A 19,636-nucleotide genomic window follows, 5' to 3' on the forward strand; every position below is an offset into this window, starting at 1 on the left:
TCAGTCTGTACTCGACTGAGAGGAATTTCTTTTCGTGCCACTCAAAAATACCCAACACAACACACAAACAATGTACACTTCTACACAAAACAAACAATCTCAATAAAAGTAAAAAACATTGACATAATATAAACACGGTTAAGATTGTGGAGTTTAAAATTCTGATGGCAGAAGGGTAAGTACTATTACTAAACCAAGTTTTTTAGAGGGACACATAAATCACATCTTTTTAGTTTAGCATAATTTGCATAATTTAGCTATTCCTAGACACCAACGAATAACAAGGAACTTTGGCTGTGGATTTGTCGATCTGACAAAGGGGCCTATGCTATTTAATTTGAATTCATTATTGTTTTAGTGAAGTTTGGATCATCTTGACATTACATTTGGAATGTTCAGAATTAATGTCGCTTTACCTCTGATGTGGTTTTGTTAAAAGCCTGCTCTCATTTGGTGCAGTAATGTTTTGGTATAATAATGAATGAACTGGACAGGATCAACCAAAGTGGCTCTCACAAGTCAGAAAGGCCACTTGAAAAGCAACTGAAAATGACCTACTTTTCTGGTCTACTCTTTCTCTTCCTGGTGACTAACAGAAACCCACTCTAACTAACCCCAAAATCCAGCACAAAATAACAGATAAACCCATATACACACTTTAACCTAAAAAGAAATACAATAAAAAACACCACCTAAAGCCATCTCAGTGACCCACATTGCTCTAACACAGTTCTTTAAGTGCACTGGAGGGTGTTGCCCCTGCTGCGGTCTTCCTGCAGCAGGGGTCTCACAAGCACCCCTCGGCCATGGGTGCTTCCAACTCCTCCTCAGGGAGAGGCCCTGATGCGACAGTTCTACCTGGCCTGGTGTGGTCTCCTGTTTGCAGGTCTGGTATGAGGCGTGGGTTGTACAGACACACCTGCACTCCACTCAACAGAGGTTGCCTTTGACAGTGCAAGTCATGTGCCTGTTTCTCGCATGTGCTGACCTTGGCCTGATGGCCTCAGGTGAGATGGTGCACAGCAAGGAGACAATGACTGAGCTCCTCTGCATACTTTACTCCAGTAATGCTGTTCTCTTCCAACCCCCTTTACAACAGCCCTTTGCATAACCGGATTCTTTCCCAACCCACTCAGAGCATTCTGACAGTGAACCCCTGTGGTGTTTTCTCTGTCCATACCCCTCTTGGAGCCAGTCGCATGTCCAGGAGAGCTCAGCGCCTTTCTCCTAGGCACACTGAAACTCCTCAGGTCTTACTGCATCAGGTTAGGTGCTGCTAGAAGCAACAGCTGCGGCAATGGTATGGTGCTCCTTTCTGCTCTTTCTACTATCTCCTCAAGACGCGCACAGTAACAACATTCCTCAGTGGTACAGCATTCTCAATCGATGGCTGTAATCCATGATGATCTTCTCATTACTTTCCTGTACTTGGGACAAGAAGGCACTGATGCTCATCACCAGTATCTGTGTCTACAGTGATGGACTAGCACATCATCGAAACAGATGATGCACCAGTCACTGGGGACACCAGGCGAGGCCATCAGCCACACAAACCTGTTGAATCAAACTCAGGCATAGGCTGAAGGTTCAATCCATTTAATATTTTAATTTGCATGTAATTAAAACCCACCCAGAACATCACAGAGCCTCCTTCAGCGTGACCCACACATTGCACACAGTCTTCATTGAAGGCTTTCTGAGGTCTACGATGAACACAGCATTTACTCACATACAGGCAGAAACGAGATTCATCTGACCAAATAAGACGTTTCCAGTCATGAACAGTCAAATTGTTGTATCTCTTCACTTGTAACTGGGCAACTCTGAGAGCAGACGTGAGCAAAGGCCTCTTGCATAAGACTCTGCTCCATATGTTCATCGTATGCAGTTCTCTGCTGAGTTTTCTTTCAGAGATTGTTGTGAAGGACTTGCATTGACTTCTAGAAGCAATTCTTGCCTGGAAGTGAAGCGATTTTTATGCCCAAGCCGTGAAACATGCTAGCGGTCCCTGTTTGTCAGTTTTGTCTTTCAGCCACAATTCTGAAAAGAATTTCCTGCAGACTGGGATTTTTGCCACTGCTGGTAGACTCATATGACTGTACCCTTCGATACAGCTGCAAATACAGCTACTTCCTTCACACTATGGCCTTTCACGTTGTAACAAACCTCTTTGACAAAGGTCTGACTACTTTATCTGAAGGGGATTCTAATCCAGCAGCTTGTAACCTTGCACAGATTGGAACCACAGCCTTATACTGCATGCACAAAGCATGTATTTACACCCATAATATTTACAAAACATACAACCTGTTATCATCCAGTGTTATAATTGAGTAGTCTTTTGAGTAGGAACTGTCTTTGAGTCTGAATCAGGGTTTTGAAGAAAATAAAGGATGATCTGATCTGATCTGACCAAGTGAGCAGCTTGAGTCCAAAAAGGTGTTGTTTTCCAGGCCACAGCTTCAGCTGATCAATCTATCAGTTAGATGTAATGATCCCTATCCTTTAGGTCAATGTAGAACACCAACATTGAAGGACAGCGTTTGGTCAGTGACCCTCCATTGTCCATAGTCTGTCCCATAACAGCACAAAAAAGGTAGTAAAAGAAATTTCTTCAACAACACAGTAGAAAATCAATGTTCTTATCAAACTTTTCAATAAACACATTTTCTTTTGCATAAATTTCTTCTTGTACTTGCATTGAGCATAAAACCTTTGGTTTCCCAATATAAGGACTGCAAATTAAACAAACAGCAGCAGCAACCCCACTGTTTGTAGTATGCTGTTACACTCACAATGCCCCATTTCCTCACTTAAAAAATACCACTGAGTCATGACTCAAGGAGAGTACGCTATTACACTAAAATATACTCAAAGTTAGTGTACTGCAACTGTTGGGGCTGTGATTGTCCTCTTGTAAGAATAAACAGGTTAGGGAAAACTTGTGTGGTGATTGGGAAGAAGTATCATTCTCAGCTAGCACAGGAGCCATCTTGGTGTGGCTGATATGAATCCATGACTCATCCCAACACCTTAACTGTGTTGCCAGTACATAGCAGCTGGTATGGACTGCTCCACTTGGTTCCAAGCAGTCTTTCTTTTGGTGGATCATCACCCATTCTTGGTCACCTGGCTCCAAATTGTGTTCCTGGTCCAGGCTCTCTTCAATGGACTGTTGTCACCTGTGAGTGGACAGAACAAAGAGCCAACACAAAGCCTTTGCATTGATTGGGACTCAGAGACTCATTAGGATTATGAGAAACATCGCATATAATTTGTCTTTGACCAAGTATGAAAATCACTAAAGCACTCCTTTAAGATAAACTGATGGTTTTTGTTTGTTCATTTGTTTGTTTGTTTGTTTTGCCATGTAACAAAAGTGGATCAAGAGTTTTCAATTTATCGCTACATTTTTACATAGTGCCTTTCTTTAAATGTTGTTGTGCTTTGCTTTCTTCAGTTGGAAATGGCAAAATATTTAATAAAAATGGGAAAAAACAATAGGTCTCATTCACCAACCATTCTTAAAAAAAAAAAAAAATCTTCTTAAACCCCATTTACGCAGTTTTCATGAAGTTTCTGATTCACATTCGCAAATGTTCTCTCATTTGACATTCATTCTTAGGTAAGAACAGAATCTACATACACTCAAGAGCATTAAGGTGCGAACAATTCTGCTCTTGAAGGACACATCATGAATTTGATGAAGACTTTTTGTTAGGATATCTCTCAAGAACAAATTTAAAGAAAAAACTTAGGAAGACATTGGTGAATGAGGCCTACTATTAATTGTGAATTATGGCATTCTTTAGTTTTGTATTGACCAAAATTTAAATCCAGTTTAGACGCTGTTTCAGTTGTTACACGCTTTCTTATTATACACACTGTGTTTGGCTGTGAGTCATACCTGTGTTCAATGGTGGTGGGAGAGAGGTGAGCAGGCAGGCAAACAAAGGAGTAGGCAGGCAGGCAGGTATGTAGACAGGCAGGCAGGTATGTAGGCAGGCAGGTATGTAGACAGGCAGGCAAGTGGGCAAACAAAGGGGCAGGCAGGTATGCAGTGGTTTTATCAAATTGCTTGAAAGTTCAAATTAACCCAAAAGATGGGTTTCTAAAGTGCAGACTTCAAATGTACAAAGTTTCCAAAATTACAAAAAAGAGGTTAAGCAGGAAGCTTTAAACTATAAGCATAAGCGGTAAAAAAAAAAACTGTTTGTTCTCAGCGTCTTCCATGTCTAAGCCATGAGGCTGTGTCTGTGCCTAAGGAAGACGCCATCTTAACTGGTAGTGTGTTATGTGGTAAAATGTGTCAAAATAAGAGTCTCAAGTAAAAAGACATTAAATCTAAATCAAAATAAACGTCTCTCAAGGAAAATAAATATAAACTCAAATCTGGCTCCTACATCTCCGGCCCCTTACAGCAACCGTGTGGAGCGTGCTATAAAAAAAACTATCCATAACAAAGGAGCCAATTAAATTCCAATTGAAAATATTTTATACTAATTCTAATTTTAAGGTCAAGTAAAGTATGCAAATATCAGTATGTGTAGCAATGAATGCACATGCAAGAGCTTTATTTAGTCTCTTGGCTGCTAGCCTCTACTAAGAGGCATATCTTGTTGACTGGCCTTTGTAGTTGGTTTGTCTTGGTCTGGAGTCGTACACTACGGACCAGACCTTTGGAATCTTGGATGACTTCAATGACTCTTGCCATTATCCATGAGCCTCGAGGTGCTGCAGCATCAGCTACCAAAACAATGTCCCCTGGACAAAAATTACGCTTGACACGGGACCACTTTTGCCGTTCCTGCATGAGCGGAAGAAACTCTCGTATCCAGCATGTCCAAAAAAGGTCAGCAATGTATTGTATTTGTCGCCATCATCTTCTGACATATAAATCCTGTTTTCCAAATAATCCTGGTGGTAATACAGGTTGGACCTTGAGCTGGAGTAAATGATTGGGAGTTAGTGGTTCCAGGTCATTGGAATCACCTGAAACAGTTGTCAAAGGACGGCTGTTCAAAATAGATTCAACCTCATACATCACTGTGGTGAGGCCCTCATCATCCAAAGTTTGCTGGTTTGTGACAGACAAGAAAATCCTTTTGACCATTCGGATCAGTCGTTCCCAAACACCTCCATGATGGGCACCAGCAGGAGGATTGAACGTCCACTTCACACCTTTCTGGAGGAGACTCCTTTCGATCTGTTTCACATTCCAAGAATCTATTGCTTCCCTTAACTCCCTTTCAGTAGAGATTAAATTAGTTCCATTGTCTGATTTTATTTCTTTTACTTGGCCTCTTCTGGAAATGAAACGCCTGAATGCATTCACACAGGAGTCTGTATCCAGAGAGTGTGCCACTTCCAGATGAACTGCCCTACTGGTGAGACAGATGAAAAATCACACCATATCGCTTTGCCATGCCACGCCCTCTTTTAACCTCTACTGGTCCAAAATAATCAACTCCTACATATGTAAAAGGGGGAAGGTCAGGAGTCAAACGGTCTACTGGCAGGTCAGCCATCTTTTGTTCACCTGCATGTGCATGATGCCGCCTGCAGGAAACACACTCATTCATGACCTTCCTTGCCAAAGAATTTGCGCAAGGGATCCAGTACTTCTTCCGTAGGGTTGACAGTATGTGGTTTCTTCCACCGTGTCCAACTTGCTGATGAATATGTCGAAGCACAAGCCTTGAAACATGATGATCTTTGGGCAAAATGGCAGGATGTTTCTGCTCCTCTGGCATCGCCATCTTGCTTAGACGACCACCAACTCTTAGGATACCTTGGCTGAGTACTGGATCCAGCCTGAAGATAGAGCTCTTCCTGTCTACATTCTTTCCATTGCATAAGCGTGACATTTCCTGTGGGAATCCTTGATGTTGGCAAAACTTCACAATGGCTACTTCTGCATCATCAACATCCTGGACTGACAGTGACATAAAACCAAGCGTCCTCTGAAGCTTTAATGCTGTTGATGCAGTCGACATTTCCAAACTGTCCTTTTCCTTGCAGCTCAGCATCTTCATAGCATCCTTCCTTTTCTGGGCAAGTTGTATCAGCAAGTTCTTGAATTTGAGCATCCATGCTACAGCATTCCTGAGTTTACCCCAATTTGAAAAGTAATTTAGGAATTTGCTGGTGGCATCACAATTGCTTGTGATAGTGGTGTTGACTATAACCATTTCTCTTCTCAACTCTGGGTCATCTGGGGAGATGTCGGTCCATTGATCCAGGCCTTGTTTTTCAGAAACTGTAGTCCACGGGAAGCATAATCTGCTGGGTTCATCTTGCCAGGAATGTGTTTCCACTGGAGGACATCAGATGCGCCCCTGATAATGTTGACGCGGTTTGCAACGGAGGTGTGAAAACGTCTACTTTCATTTCTGATGTACTTAAGAACAGTTGTATTGTCTGTCCAAAATACGGACTGTTGCAGCTGCAGCTGCAATTCAGTGAATAACATGCGTTCAATACAAACTGCCAAAACAGCAGCAGTAAGCTCAAGACGTGGGGTAGTCATCAACTTCAATGGTGCCACTCTAGATTTCCCCATAACAAAGGCCGCATGTGCTTGATTACAGCTGTTAGTCAATCTTAAATATGTCACTGCACCATATCCAGATTCACTTGCATCACAGAAGTGATGCAACTGTGCACCTTTGATGCTTCCAAAGTTCTTTGGCTTGAAGCAGCGAGTAATGTTGAAGTCTCCAAGACTCTGAAGTCCATTCAGCCACCGTTTCCATGCTAGAGAATGTGTGTGTGGAATTTGTTCATCCCAGCCAAGGTTAAGTCTACATAATTCTTGCAAAATATGCTTTGCTGGAAAGGTCAAGGGTGCAAGAAATCCAAGAGGATCATATATAGAACTGACCATGGACAGAATTCCTCGCCTGGTGCATGGCTGATCTCGGAGAGACACATGGAATTTGAATACATCCTTTTCAGCACACCATCACACACCAAGAGCTCGCTCCACTGGTAGGTCTTCAATGTCCAGGTCAAGATCCTTCATTTCCTTTGCCCTCTCAGCTTCAGGGATGGAAGCTAGAACTACTCGACTGTTACTGGTCCACTTTGTCAAGTTGAAACCTCCAGCTGCACAAAGTGCTTTCAATTCCTGGTACACATGAATGGCATGGTCTTCTGTGTCCACTGACTTCAGCAGGTCATCCACGTAAAAGTTGCTCAGAACAGTACTGACTGCCTCTGCTGAGAAACTGCTTTTATTGTACTCAGCTGTTCTTCTCAGGGCATAACTAGCACAACTGGAAACGAAGAAAATCAACATGCTTTGGTGGGATCTTGACTTGATGAAACATCTTCTCCACATCAGCCAAGATGACCACATTCTCAAGACGAAAGCGCACTAAGACTCCAATCAAAGAGTTTGTAAGGTTTGGGCCTTGTATAAGCTCACTGTTGAGAGATGTTCCTTGATAGGATGCAGAACAATCAAAACACTACCCGCAAAGTTCCTTTTTTGGGATGATAGACCCCATGGTGAGGTATGTACCACCCTTTCCCATTCTTCAATACAAGTTCTTCTTTAGGTACAAGCTCAGCATGTCTACACTTCAAAATAGTATCCATGAATACCCTGTATTCCTCCTGGAAAGTCTTGTTTTTACTAAACTTTCTTTTTATTGACACTGCTCTTTGCTCGGCCATCTGGCGGTTGTTTGGCATTTGAGGATCACTCCTCTTGAATGGCAATGGCAACTGATAATGTCCATCTTTCAGCTCAGCAGAGCTGTTCATTATTTGCATGAACCTAAGATCTTCCTGAGACATTTCAGTCTTATCATAGGTGTTCTCAGGGAAATCATGATTGAATTGATGGACCAGAAGCTCATTCACGTTTTTAATAGAAATCTGGTGCGCATAAACATATGGCTTACCTTGCTTATTGACACAAGTGTGCTCACCATAAAGAAGACCATTCACTACCCATCCAAGCAGTGTCTCGATAGCAAAAGGCCCATTGCCCTTGCTATTTATTATCCTCCAGGGTTCCATCAGCTTGGGCACATTTATTCCAATTAGCAGGTCAATGTCAGCATCAATATTTGGTAAGCATACTTCTTTCAAGTATGACCATTTCTCCACATGCCTTTGTTTTAGAATATGATCTTTGCTGACTGGGATTTCTTCCTGAGTGTAAACTTCTGGTAGCGCAAAGAACTCTTTCCCTTCCAGACTGCTCACTTCCAAACCTCTGACGACCAGACTGTTGATAGGTTTTTCCTGGCCCATAGTGTGCAGAAGGATCCTGTGATGTCTCCCCTTTGCTTTCAACCGTCTTCTGAGCCGTTCTGTGCAAAATGTAGCAGAACTACCTGGATCAAGGAATGCGTTAGTTTGGACTGTGTGGTTAGAATTACTTAACTTCACTTGAACAGGTATGATTGCCAGTGTGCAATGATCATCACTGAATCCAAGGTCTTTCTTTTCCAGTGAGACCAGACCGCTGCTCACAGCCTTTTCAGACCCATTTCCTTCCTGTTCTTTCTTCTGGAGTTTGCTGTCAGTCTTCTGAATGTGCAGAATGCTCGGATGTTTTCTTGAACATACCGAACATGTAAGGCGTTTTTTACAATCTTTACTTACATGACCTTTAACATGAAATAACTTCCGGCGCCGCGCGAGTGGCAGCCTGTTACAGCAGCTCTTGCTCACCGTGAGCTTTTTTTCTCTTATTTTCCTTTCTTTTATAGTACTTTCTAAACCTGAGTACTTTTCACACTGTCTGTACACCATGGACATTAAACCTGTGAAGTTTGCGCTTCTTTTTATGTTGTTTTTCTCGCGCATTTCACACGCGAGAGCGGATCCAGCGCGCTCCCGGCGGGATCTCTTTGTTTACACCAGGGATCAGCTGATAGCGCTGAGTGGCACAGCGGCGCTCCCGGGGGAGCGACCCCAGATCCCCCGCGAGCTAAGGAGGAAGAGACGGGGGACTCGTGCGGGGGCTCAGCGCCGTGCGAGGAGAAGACGCTACAAACCAGTCCTTCCCTCTGTCATCATGGGGAACGTGAGATCTCTTCCAAATAAGATGGATGAGTTAGCGGCGCTGACCCGGCACAAGAGGGAATTCCGTGAGTGTAGCGTCATGCTGTTTACGGAGACCTGGCTAACTACGCTAACTCCGGATACACTCGTCTCTCTGGATGGCTTTCACCTCATACGGACGGACAGGACAGCGGAGAGCGGTAAGAGGAAAGGAGGAGGACTGGCAGTATTTGTGAATGATAGATGGTGTAATTCTGGACACATCTCTATTAAAGAGCAAATCTGCTGTAAGGACATTGAACTGTTAGCCGTTAGCATGAGGCCATACTATTTGCCACGTGAATTCTCGCATGCTATCGCGATAGCTGCGTACGTTCCTCCGTCTGCTAACGCTGATGCTGCCTGTGACGTCCTGCACTCAGCTGTGAGCAGGATTCTGACCCAGCACCCACAGGCCCTCCTCCTGATCTCTGGGGACTTTAACCATTCTTCTCCATCCTCAACACTGTCTACCTTCACCCAGTATGTCACCTGCCACACCAGAGACAATAAAATACTGGACTTGTTTTATGCCAATACAAAGGAGGCATATAACTCCCTACCCCTCCCTCCCCTCGGAAGATCAGATCACAACCTGGTTCATCTTCTGCCTGTGTACAAACCACTTGTACACAGAGAACCAACCATCACCCGCACGGTGAAGAAATGGACTGCAGAGTCTGAAGAGGCTTTGAAAGACTGTTTCAGCACAACACTGTGGGAGGAGATGTGTGATCCTTATGCGGAAGATATTGATGGCCTCACACACTTCATAACGGACTATGTCAACTTCTGTGTGGAGAATACCGTACCCACCAAGACCATTCAGTGTTTCTCCAACAACAAACCCTGGATTAATCCTGATATAAAGGCCCTCCTGAAAGAGAAGAAGAGGGCTTTTAAATCAGGTGACAAGGAGGAGATGAGATCTGTGCAGAGGGAGCTGAGAAGGAAGATCCGGGAGGGGAAAGCCAGCTACAGGAGAAAGATGGAGGCCCAGCTGCAGCAGAATAATGTCAGTGGAGTCTGGAATAGCCTCAAAACTATTTCTGGACTCAAGAAGCCCGACTCCCAGGCTGTGGGGGACCACAAGTGGGTGAATGAACTCAATCTATTCTTTAATAGGTTCGATCACTCGCCTGCTCCCCCCACCACAGGCACATCACTGTCATCTCAACACACAGCCACCATCAGACGGCTCTCCTGCTGACATACATCCCAGCACTGTTCTCCCCTACTCCAGCCTCACATTCACATCATCCCAGGTGAGAAGTGAGCTCAGGAGGATGAAGATCAGGAAGGCTGCAGGTCCAGATGCCATCAGCTCAAGGCTTCTCAAGACCTGTGCGAACGAGCTGTGAGACGTGGTCGGGTACATCTTTAACCTCAGCTTGAGGTTAGGGAAAGTCCCACAGCTGTGGAAAACTTCCTGCGTGGTGCCAGTGCCAAAGACCCCACACCCCAAAGACCTCAACAGCTATAGGCCGGTGGCGCTGACATCTCACCTGATGAAGACCCTGGAGAGACTGCTTCTTGTCCACCTGCGCCCCCTGGTGAGCTCTTCAATGGACCCACTGCAGTTTGCCTACCAACCTGGCATTGGAGTGGAGGATGCCATCATCCACCTCCTACACAGCTCTCTCTCTCACCTGGAGAATGCTGGGAGCACTGTGAGAATCATGTTTTTTGATTTCTCCAGTGCTTTCAATACCATCAAACCCACACTGCTGAAGGACAAGCTGGAGTGCACGGGCCTGGACCATCACCTCACCACCTGGATCCTGGACTACCTCACTAACCGACCGCAATATGTGAGGACCCAGGGCTGTCAGTCGGACACGGTGGTCTGCAGCACGGGGGCTCCACAGGGAACTGTCCTCGCTCCCTTTCTCTTCACCCTCTACACTGCGGACTTCAAGTACAGCTCTGCCAGTTGTCACCTGCAAAAGTTCTCTGACGACTCTGCTATCGTCGGCCTCATCACAGACAGAGACGACAGGGAGTACAGAGAACTGACGCAGGACTTTGTGGAATGGTGCCAGAGGAACTGCCCGCAGATCAACGCAGGAAAAACCAATGTCCAAACATTCTCCTCCGGTGCCTGTGAACATCTAGGGAATGGACATTGAGATTGTGAAGTCCTATAAGTACCTGGGTGTTCACCTCAACAACAAGCTGGACTGGACTGACAACACAGCTGCCCTCTACAGGAAAGGCCAGAGCAGGCTACATCTCCTGAGGAGACTCAGGTCCTTTGGCGTGCAGGGGGCACTTCTCAGGACCTTCTTCGACGCTGTGGTGGCATCAGCCATTTTTTATGGAGTGGTGTGCTGGGGTAGCAGCATCTCCATTGCTGACAAGAAGAGACTGAATAAGATCATCAGGAAGTCCAGCTCTGTCCTGGGATGTCCTCTTGACCCAGTGGAGGTGGTGGGGGACAGGAGAATGAGGACTAAACTAACAAACATGCTGAAGAACCTGTCCCACCGCATGCACCGCTCTCTGACAGCACTGAGCAGCTCCTTCAGTGCCCGGCTGCGGCACCCGCGGTGTGTGAAGGAGAGATACCGCAGGTCCTTCCTCCCAGCCGCTGTCAGACTCTATAACAGTCACGGCACTCAGTAGACAGTAGTTTACAATTACTTTCCATGTGCAAGAACTCTCAACATCACTGCCACAGCACTTTACTGTTTGCAATATCTCAATCCACCATGCGTAGTATATTCACTGCGGATCACTGTCAATATGTTTACCACCATTATGTGCAATTATGTCAAGTGCAATATTTCTCCATTTATTACTGTTTATTTATTTGCTATTTTATTCACTGTGCAATACTCACTACAATACATACATTTCTAAATTTAAATTTAATACTTTGTATATTTTTCTTGTAATTTTTGTACATATACATATATCTTTATATTTTTATTGTTTATTCTATTTTATATATTGCTTGTATATTTCCTGCTGTTCTGTCTTCTGTGCTGCTGTAACACCGCAAATTCCCCCGTTGTGGGATTAATAAAGGATTATCTTATCTTATCTTTTACCAAGCACCCAAAACAAATGCCCTTTGTCTTCAGTAATTCTACACGCTCATTATGAGACTTAGACAACAACTCTTCACATGAATCTATGATGTGTGTACCACTGCAAATGGGACAAATTTTAGAAAAAATTAGCTTGTCTCTTAGGACTTGATTCACGGAGTTCTCCATTTCGGTTAGCTCAAAAGTCCTTTCAGGTGCAGCTGCCACAGTAGTTGCAAAGCTACTACCTTTGCTTTTCAACTTTAATGCAAGCTTAGGGTCTGGTATAGGGTTAATCTGCAACACCTTCTTATTGGAGAATGGTTGATGTATGTCACCAAAGAGTGGATCTTGCATAATTTTAGCTTGCCTCTCCATGAAATTAACAAGATCACTGAATGTTGCCCTTCTTTCCCTTTGCTCCAGGATATCAAATGCTACAGACCTCCATCTCTCCCTTAACTTGTGAGGGAGCTTTGAAACAAGAAGCCTTAGGTTAGAGGGTAGGTTGAGTTCTTCCATGTTTTCAAGGTTCTGTGATAAGTTGCAGCATCCTCGTAGAAAGAGTGCATAACTGGATAATGCCTTTCCATCTTCAGCCTTGATGTCACTCCAGTTTAAGGCCTTCTCCATGTATGCACTAGTGAGCTTTATTTTATCACCAAAGTAATACTCCAGCAGTCTTTTTGCCTCTGTATATCCCTCGTCTGGCTCCATGTGAAGACAACTCCTGACCAGTTCCTTTGACTGGCCAGAAGTGTATTGCTCTAAGTAATACAAGCGGTCCTGGCTACTACTGGTCTTGCTTTCAATCCTATGTACAAATGCCTGCATGAAAGGTCTAAAGTTCAGAGGCTCCCCATTAAACACAGGGATTTCCCTGCTGGGAAGCAGAGACAACCTTTGCTGTTGGACAATGAGATCAGCTATTTCATTTGTGAACTTTGGTTGTGTTGTTGGAGTGGAAGTAGTTGCTGCTGCTTGGTGAGAGGTTTGCTGTGTTGCTGATGTTTGAACAGGGCCCAACTGTCTTTGTTTTTGGGCTACAGCCATTTGAAGTGGAGTTTTTGGAAGTACATGTATACTTGCATATTCAATTGATGGTTCTTGGTCCAGAGAAGTTTCCTTTAGGTCTCTATACTCTGCTTCCAGGTAAGCGTTCATGCCATCTGTAGGTGGTTTTGAGTGAGGCTGCGATCGGATTTGAGAGCTTGCAAGTTGTTTTTCATAACTCTCAAGAACCTGAACTTTGGCATTTGCTGCAGCTATGTCAGTTTCCAGTTCACTTTGTTCTATTGCATTTTGTAGTTCCACTTTTTGCATTTCCAAAGCATGCTTCTTTTTCAGTCTAGCAGCACGTTCCAAAAGAGCTGCTTTCTCAGCTTCAGCTTTCATGCGTGCTGAGGATAATGAAGATGCACCAGATTTTGAAGAACCTCCTGATTTATTTGATTTCTTTGATAGATTTGAAACACTGTCAAAGGGTGTGATCATTGCTTGTGGATCAGCTTGTTTTGTTTTTCATGTCTCCACTTCCTTCAGAAACGATGAAAAGGTAACCCTTTTTGGCTCAAACCAGTTTGCATTTTCATTTTCTATTTCATCATCGCTCAACATTTGTTGCACAGACTCATGTGCTCTATCAAATTCATTCAGTGCAGCAATGAGAGCTTTAACACCTTTGTTCACATCAGCAACATTACCATTGTCCATAAGTTATTTTAATTCATTTAGTTTCCGTGTGCAAACACCCAATTTCCCTCTGCGGGTTGCAATGAGTTGATTCAGTTTTCCCTCCATCATGGTGGCTGTATTGGCAACCTCAGTGGGAGAATCAGCACTTTCCATTGATTGAGACATGTTTGTCAGTTTTAGTTGAGACATACCAGCCTACAAACAGTTTCCACCAGCGCGAGCAACCCTTTTTAGTTGAATAAATACACAGCAACACATAATACACTCCAATAGTGAATTCAAGTAAAGTGTTTCCTCATAATTCAGCAAGTATTCAACAAATCCAAATGCAGCAAGGTGGTCAAAAGCAGTTTGCAGCACAGGTCAAGCACATGGTCCAAACAATTCAAATTCAAATTCAAGCTCCAGTTTCATACAAACAATCCCAGTTCCAATCCAGTTGTTTCATAGAACTCCAAAGGACAACAGTTTTTTACTTATGTGTTGACCAAAATTTAAATCCAGTTTAGACGCTGTTTCAGTTGTTACACGCTTTCTTATTATACACACTGTGTTTGGCTGTGAGTCATACCTGTGTTCAATGGTGGTGGGAGAGAGGTGAGCAGGCAGGCAAACAAAGGAGTAGGCAGGCAGGCAGGTAATGTAGACAGGCAGGCAAGTGGGCAAACAAAGGGGCAGGCAGGTATGCAGTGGTTTTATCAAATTGCTTGAAAGTTCAAATTAACCCAAAAGATGGGTTTCTAAAGTGCAGACTTCAAATGTACAAAGTTTCCAAAATTACAAAAAAGAGGTTAAGCAGTAAGCTTTAAACTATAAGCATAAGCGGTAAAAAAAAACTGTTTGTTCTCAGCGTCTTCCATGTCTAAGCCATGAGGCTGTGTCTGTGCCTAAGGAAGACGCCATCTTAACTGGTAGTGTGTTATGTGGCAAAATGTGTCAAAATAAGAGTCTCAAGTAAAAAGACATTAAATCTAAATCAAAATAAACATCTCTCAAGGAAAATAAATATAAACTCAAATCTGGCTCCTACAAGTTTACTAATAATAATTATTTTTACCCAGACACAGATCCAGGTTAAAAGGACAAAGCTTAACGGTTAATTTTTTCAATACTTTCTCAATAAATGAGATTTTAACTTTTGGATGCATGCTTCAAACACACACACACACACATGTAAAAAAGGGTGCAATGATATGTAAATCAGGTAAACCATATTTTTAAAGGAAGATACTACAAAGACAACATATCAAATATTGAAACTGAGAAATTTTATTGATTTTTGAAAAATATATGCCCATTTTGAATTTGATGCTGATAGCACCTTCCAAAAAAGTTGGGTCACGGGGAAGGTTTACCACTATGTTTCATCACTTCTTCTTTTAACAAAACTCTGTAAGCGTTTGGTAACCGAGGAGACCAATTGCTGTAGTTTTGAAAGTGAAATGGTTTCCCGTTCTTGTTTGATACAGGATTTCAGCTGCTCAACAGTTTTGGATCTCCTTTGTCATATTTTTCATTTCATAATGTGCCACATGTTTTCAATGGGTGACAGGTCTGGACTGCAGGCAGGCCAGTTTAACACCCAGACCCTTTTAATACGGCCATGCTGTTCTAATACATGCAGAATTTCTTGCTGAAATAAGCGAGGTCTTCCCTGAAAAAGATGTCATCTGGATGGCAGCATATGTTGCCAAACATGTATATATTGTTCATCTCGGGCCCAGTAAAGGTGGCAGCATTTCTGGATCCTGTTTATACATGTTTTTTCTTTGTGTTGTAAAGTTTTAACTTGCATTTGTGGATGCAGTGATGAACTGTTTTCACAGACCATGTTTTTCTGAAGTGGTCCTGAGCCCATGAAGTGATTTTTACTGCAGAATCATGTCTGTTTTTAATGCAGTGCCGCCTGAGGGCCCAAAGATCATGGCCAGCAAATACTGATTTTTGGCCTTGTCCCTTACATAGAGAGATTTCTCTGGATTCTCTGGATGTTTTAATGATATTAAGTATCGTAGATGATGAAAAGCAAACTTTTTGGAACGTGTTGTTGGCATCAAATTCTAAATGGGCATATATTTTTCAAAAAACAATAACATTTCTCAGTTTCAACATTTCATATGTTGTCTTTGTACTGTTTTCAATTAAATATAGGGTTTAAATGATTCGCACATCATTTCATTTTGTTTACATTTTGCATAGCGTTTCAACTTTTTGGAAATGGGGTTATATAAACACTGTGGCACTGCTCAGAAGAAGAGTCAGGTAAAGCCATAACATCTGCTCAAAAATAGTCTTTAAATGCACCCTTAGACGCACAACATTGGTCAAAAGTGACCCGACTGAGTTTTTATTTTCTATATCTTAGCATTGAATTAATTTCATAATTCAGGATTCCAAGTATTTCTCAATTAACTTGGTTTTGATCACAAATCCTTATTTTAATATGTTTTTTTTCCTTACTTTTTAAATACAAGTAAATTTTGCGTCACTACCTTTCTAATGCACATCATTGGTCAAAAATGGTCCAGATTCATTTCCTATGTTATTTAATGCATGGCTGATTGTTTCTTTGCTTTATCTTTGAAATAAACTTATTTTATTATTTAATATTTCAGGTATTCATGAAATATCTTGTTTTGATTACTACAAATAATTGTTTTCATTCTTCATTTCTTACTTTATGAACAAAAATAATATTTGTATTACTACATCAAGTTTACACATTTGGGTCAAAATGACCCATGTGTGTAAGTGTGATAAAAAAAATAAATAAGGACATGCTATACTAATAATTTTGTTAAAATTAATATTTTTTGCAGCGATTTAGCCAAACAATAATACTTTTAATATTTAAAGTATTTTTTGTCTCTTTGTCACACATAACATACACATATCGCTAATAACTGATAACACTAGCCACGTTTACATGCAGCCTGATAATCCGTTAATAATCCGACTAATAGCTCAATCGGAATAGAACACGTCCATGTAAACACCTCAATCGGAATAGACTAGTCCGATTGAGGCCATTCGGAATACAATTTCTATCCGATTGAACGAGGTGGGTAAACTTCTAAATAATCCGTTAAATAGAAGAATAATAACCATGTAAACGCCTGAATCCGATTACATTCCAATCGGAACGTGTAAGTATGTTCTGCGCATATGCGTCGCGTCATGGCGAAAGTTTATACCGTTCAGCATGGAGGAGCAGAAACGGGTCTGCAGGGGAGACGAAGTTTATGCTCTGAGCTTTAAAAGACGGTGGTGGGACGGACGTCTAGCTTATGAGTCTCAGAACACAACGTCTTCCTCTCGCCGCTTCCTTTATAAGGACATGTGAAGCACGTTTTCCTGAGTCTGACATCATTTTAAAGCAATTAAAACACAAGCGCGCCAACTGGAAACTCATATCACGCGGACTGGACCTCACGTGATGTTCGCTGTCATGGTAACGTTTACTCTAAACGCTACTCCATGCATGCGCGTCATTTTGCATCGGATTACTTGTAGTGAGCATGTAAACGAAGATTTTCCATCAAATCGTTGAATAGAGTGTGCATATAAACACCTCAGTCTGAATCTGTAATCGGATTGTATTCAATCGGATTGGCAAAAATCTTTGCATGTAAACATAGCCACTGATATTGAACTGTAGTGTAACAGTAGTGAACTGCGGCAAATGTGACAGAATAAAAAAAATAAAAATGATCAATAAAATCATGTGGGTACAGTGCAAATTGTCATCTCAGTGCTCACAGCCTTACAAATGACAACTACATGTTTGTGTTACAAATGACAACTACATGCTAAACCCCTGCTTAAAAAGCAAGATCTTGATCCCAATGAACTTGCCAACTGTAGACCAATTTCCAATCTCCCTTTCATTGCTAAAATCTTAGAAAAGGTGGTCTCACATCAACTGTGCTCCTATTTACAAGAAAACTCTCTCCAAGAGATGTTTCAGTCTGGCTTTAGTACTGAAACAGCATTAACTAGAGTAGTAAAGGATATCCTTGTGTCTTTCAATAGTGGCCATATTTGCATACTAGGTCCTTCTATCGAGCATTCGATACTATTGACCACAAGATCCTCCTTGATAGCTGGACAATCTGGTTGGTATCAAAGGTCATGGTTCTGATCTTATCTGATGGACCGTTATCAATTTGTCAGTGTTAACAATAAATACTCTGATTGCACGCTAGTACAATATGGTGTCCCCCAAGGATCTGTGCTTGGGCCGCTGCTTTTCTCTCTGTACATGCAACCTCTTGGCAACCTATTTCACAGATTCAGCGTTAGTTTTCACTGCCATGCGGATGACACGCAACTTTACATATATGCTAAATCAAATGAGGCTCTAAATCTAAACTGGAACAACCACCACTCATGCGACTGGAAGCAGAAACACAGCAACTCTGGAGCTGTTGCGGCACCAGACTAACAGGACAGAAACAATCCCTCCTACAGCTACCTCTAGGACGAGGAGCAGGATTCTCCCGGTGCTGATTGCAGGGATCCCACACTGCTCCTCTGGTCCGTATCCTTCTCATTCCACCAGGTATTGCAGACCACTTCCTTTTCTTCTCGAGTCCAGCAACCGTTGAACAGCATATGCAGGGGCTCCATTCTTCTGGAGGGGTGGCGAGACGTCAGGCATGGCCTCATCCAAGAGACCAGGAACAACTGGCTTGAGAAGGAAAATATAAAAAGATCAGGAAATCCAATAATGTCAAGGCAAATCAAGCTTATAAGTGACATCATTGATTTTCTTGAGAACCTTAAATGGGCCCAGATATTTAAGATGAAGCTTCCTACTCCTCTCCACAAACCTGAAGTCCCTAGTCGAAAGCCAAACCCGGTGACCAGTCTGATATGAGGTGATCTTGAAGTAAATGCTGAAGAACCGTGCAAACCTGTTCCACATGAGTCCTTGGCTCTGGCAAGTAGATGAGAATGTCATCTATATAGGCAATGAAATATTTCCCAATTATGTTTCTTAAAGTGTCATTAATAAATGTTGTAAACACCGATGGAAGTTTAGAGAGGCCATTTGTCCCCTTCTTGAATTCCAATGAGATCATAGGCACTTCTGAGATCTAGCTTTTGAGCTTACCTTAGCTGCTCTAGAGGAACAGGAATTAAAGGAGGCTGGTCTGGGTATTTCTTTGTGAGTTTATTCCTCCATCCTTCTTTTTTACAAAGAAGAATCCAGAAACTAAAGGGGAAGTGGAACGTCTCATAAAACGCTGTTCTAATGCTTCTTGGATGTTACTGTCTAGATCCTTCTCTTCTTCTTGCTTAAGAGGATGAAAAGGAATTTTCTAGAAAGAAGAATTTGTCTCTGTAGACTAAACTGCGCTGCAAAGCACCCCAGACTTAAAACCATAATCATATATGTCTTATTTTAAACTTCCTATAATTTCTCTGCAAGTATGTTCTCAAACCTTGGCATTGAATGGAATTTTCATATTCCATACAATTCTCAATCCTCAAGCATTGTCAAATGCAAATACAGAACTATTAAAGATAGACTGACAAAAGTGAAGCAACTACCCAGGGATAGGAAATGAGTTTAACTGTTCCCAGCTGTTCTTTGCAAAATGCGTAGGACACCGCGCTCCACTATGAAATTGTCTCCTTTTGAAGCATTAATAGGATGACTGTTCCCAACATCAAGGGTATGAGGTGAACCTGGTTTGATGATCAGTGGCGACATGGACATAATTGTGACTGACTCCACAGCTGCATTGAATGACAAACTAACTAGCATAAAATCTAACGTTCGTTGCCGTTTCTCTCCCTCTCCCTGTCAATCAACCTACACATCTGTTTAAACTACTGATTAA

The sequence above is a fragment of the Colossoma macropomum genome, unplaced genomic scaffold (assembly GCF_904425465.1).
Source record: "Colossoma macropomum unplaced genomic scaffold, Colossoma_macropomum, whole genome shotgun sequence".
Lineage (NCBI taxonomy): Eukaryota > Metazoa > Chordata > Actinopteri > Characiformes > Serrasalmidae > Colossoma > Colossoma macropomum.